The sequence below is a fragment of the Mandrillus leucophaeus genome, unplaced genomic scaffold, assembly GCF_000951045.1.
Source record: "Mandrillus leucophaeus isolate KB7577 unplaced genomic scaffold, Mleu.le_1.0 Scaffold19, whole genome shotgun sequence".
Lineage (NCBI taxonomy): Eukaryota > Metazoa > Chordata > Mammalia > Primates > Cercopithecidae > Mandrillus > Mandrillus leucophaeus.
The window spans coordinates 3,074,513-3,078,545 of NW_012101920.1; positions in this window are offsets into that span (position 1 = coordinate 3,074,513).

Below are 4,033 nucleotides of genomic sequence, written 5' to 3' on the forward strand. Positions count from 1 at the left end.
ACTCAATCAACAAAGATATATAGAGTTTCTGTTGTAAGTCTGAAACTGATCTACCCTGATCTACAGTGTTGAATGAAATAGACGAGATCTCTGACCACCTGAAACGAGCAGTCTACTTGGGGAAAATCCACTGATCAAAAAATCATAGAAATGTTTGATCACAAACTTGGTACTGCTGGCAAGGAAAAGTCAATAACTCTCGGAGTGTAGTTCCATTTGAGAATTAGGAGGGCTTCTCTGAGGAGGTGACATCTGAGCTGAGATGAGAAGGTTGAGATGGTGCAGGAAAGAGGTACAGGGGTGGAGACTGGGGAGAAAATTTCAGGCAGAAGAAACTTCAGAGGCAAAGTCCCCAGTCCTTGGGTTTGGGTTAATCATTTACATCTTACTGCTTCCAGTATTCTAGTTTCTGATGATTACTATGATCTAGCTTCATTTTTTAGCTACCAGTAGAAGATTGGTGATGGTTTTCATTTGGAGGGATGGGAAATGCCTCCAAACTCAGGATTCTAATTAAATTTTGGAGACTACAGAGTTTATGCAGCGTGTGGTTGGATTTTTACATCATCCTTGTTTGTTTTCTTCTCTTTCCAGTCCTTCCACACTGGCTAGTCATTAAAATTTAGAGCTCACCCTGGGTTAAGTGGACAATTTCCTGGAAAACAGCTGGTTGAGCTCCCCCCAGCCCCCCCCTCCCCCCAGTGCATCGCTGAAATAAACATCCCCTTTGGAGAAAGGCTTCCTTTACTGCCTTCCTGCTTAGCATCTTTTTGCAATCTATATTCCTGTTTTGCATGACTTCTCAGAACAAATCTAGAATGATAAGTAAAATAACAGCCAAGGTTTATTAAGCATGTGATTGCTTCACACAACCTTCCTTGGAGCTAGGCACTATTATTATCCTGTATTCAAAGATGAGGACCTGAGGCTTGGGAAGTTAGTGTGTTTCAGACCAATCAATAATGAGCAGAAGCAGGTTTAACACCCAGGACCATGTGACTCAAGAACTTGTGCTCCTTTTTTTTTTCTTTTTGAGACGGAGTCTCACTCTGTCGCCCAGGCTGGGGTGCAGTGGCCGGATCTCAGCTCACTGCAAGCCCCGCCTCCCGGGTTTACGCCATTTTCCTGCCTCAGCCTCCCGAGTAGCTGGGACTACAGGCGCCCGCCACCGCGTCCGGCTTTTTTTTGTATTTTTTATTAGAGACGGGGTTTCACTGTGTTAGCCAGGATGGTCTCGATCTCCTGACCTCGTGATCCACCCATCTTGGCCTCCCAAAATGCTGGGATTACAGACTTGAGCCACCACGCCTGGCCAGAACTTGTGCTCTTAACCATTGAGCCACAAGGCCTCCCTAGGGTGGGATTAGTGTGGTCTCTTGTAGAGGGGACCAAGTGTATCTTGTGCTGAAACCTGGCCGGGCACAGTGACTTGCGCCTGTAATCCCAGCACTTTAGGAGGCCGGGGGCGGGGGCGGGGATCACCTGAGGTCAGGAGTTCGAGACCAGCCTGGCCAACATGGGGAAACCCCATCTCTACTGAAAATACAAAAATTAGCTGGGTGTGGTGGTGCACACCTGTAGTCCCAGTTACTCGGGAGGCTGAGGCATGAGAATCACTTGATCCCAGGAGGTGGAGGTTGCAGTGAGCCGAGAGTGCGCCACTGCACTCCAACCTGGGCGACAGGGAGAGACTCGGTCTCAAACAAAACAAAACAAAACAAAACAAAACTATCTTGTGCTAAAAAGGGTTTAATACATGGATATTGAGTAACTCACAGGTGGAGAAAGGAGTCCTAAGAAACAAAGAAATACAGAGGCAGAGAGGAAGAAGAGAGGAGGAGTGGGGTGGGGGGAGAGAGAGACAGAGACAGACAGACAGACAGACATGAGCTAATGCCTAGCTCCCAGGATGGTTGTGAGAAGCAACAACAAGCTTAATAAACCTTGGCTGTTATTTTATTATTCTTTGAGATGTTTTTCTCAAAACTCCCACATTTCTAGGGAGCAGAAATGCTTCTTGAGAGCTTCTGCTGGAAAGGGTGAGCTGCAGTTCTGTTTTCTACTCCATGTCACTCTAGTAAAGACTCTCCATCCCTGCACTTAGAGTTGGATGATTTGCCTTGGCCATGGACTCATTCCTTGGCTAACAGAGAACAAGGTGTCTTAATTAACACTCTGCTGAGATGACTCACAATGGTTTGTGAGGGTAGATAGTCCCCTAAAGTTGCTGTGTAACCCAAAGAACCCGAAATGAATGCTGGGCTTTTCAAACCCAACCATTATTCTTCCTTCCTCGTGGTCACCTCCTGTAGAAAGGTTGGAAGTGAAACTTAATTCAGTCTCGATTCTGTCTTTGCTCTCACTTTTGAGAGCTCATCTTTATTCAGAGGGTGCCTGGTGCAGTACCAGGCACATAGTAGGTGCTTAGCCAGTCAATGGTGGGGCAAATAAGTGAATAGAAAAGAAAAACACATCCCCAGTGTTTAACAATTGCTCCCTTCACTAAAGCTCCCTAAAAGAAGCCTTCTTTCTGCTGGGCTTTTTGAAGAGGTCCAACAAATAGCCCTTTCTTCCCTGCCTGGGTTCTTAAACAGCTGAGCCACAAGACAGAAGAACAAGCCAAAATGTGGACCAGGCGTGGTGATTCATGCTGGTAATCCCAGCACTTTGGGAGGCCGAGGCAGGCGGATCACCTGAGGTCAGGAGTTCGAGACCAGCCTGACCAATATGGTGAAACCCGGTCTCTACTAAAAATACAAAAATTAGCTGAGGCATGGTGGCATGTGCCTGTAATCCCAGCTACTTGGGAGGCTGAGACAAGACAATTGCTTGAATTCAGGAGATGGAGGTTGCAGTGAGCCAAGATCACACCACTGCACTCTAGCCTGGGTGACAGAGAAAGACTCCCCATCTCAAAAAAAAAAAAATAATAATAAGCCAAAATGTCACTTTTATTGCTGAAAAGTCTATAAATATGTGTGGGCCAGAGGGTTTGCCAGCACTGACCAGAATTAGGCAACCCCTCCAACTCCAACAGGAACAGAGAACACAAGATCTGTGGGCAACTCCCTCCTACCCAAATATACAAGGAGCAGGTGGCAGCTCGGCCCCTTTATTCTTCCCCAATCTACCAGCCAGACCAATCACTCTTCCTCTTGCAGAGTGGAGTGGGGAAGGGGCAGAGACAGGCCAGGAGTTTTAGGAGCTGGGCTTTCTTCTGGGGAAAGATGCCTTTCCTCCCAGCCTCCTGACTAGGCCCCTCTGGGCCTAGGGATGTGCAGCAGGGTGTTGGCCTCAAGCTGATAAGAATCTACTCTGCAGTCCCATTCATTCTCTATATGGCTATTTACTGATTACGTTTTCATAGCCTGTGACTAAAAAAATTTCCATTACCTGAGACATGATATTAAAACGTCTGGTTTTGAAAAGTGGGGTTTGTCGAATGACTGTGAAAGTTCTCTTGCAACAGAAGAGTAAAAAGCCCTAAGAAAAGCAAGATCTAATCATTCAGAAAGCAAGATATAATAATAATTATTATTATCGTTGACTGGGTGACATCCAAAAGTCAGTTTATCCGATGCCAGGAACTGAAATGTCTGGCCGGCCAGGAGAACAGTGGCTGAGCTCCATGATGCTCCGGAGTTTGATCTTCTGCTCTGCGCCTTGTCAGCTGTGTAAACTGAGGCTTGTTACGTGTGTGTGTGTGTGTGTGTGTGTGTATTTATATAGTTAAACTTTTTAATGTTTGTAGGTCCATAGTCGGTGTATATGCTTATGGGGTACATTAGATGTTTTGATACAGGCATGCAATGTGTAATAATAACATTATGAAAAATGGAGTATCTGTCCCCTCAAGCATTTATCCTTTGTGTTACAGACAATCCAATTATACTCTTTTAGTTATTTTGAAATGTACAGTTAAACTATTATTGACTGTAGTCACCCTGTTGTGCTATCACATACTGGGTCTTGTCCATTCTTTCTAACTTTCTTTGTTTATTGTACGCATTAGCCATCCCCACCTTCCCCCACC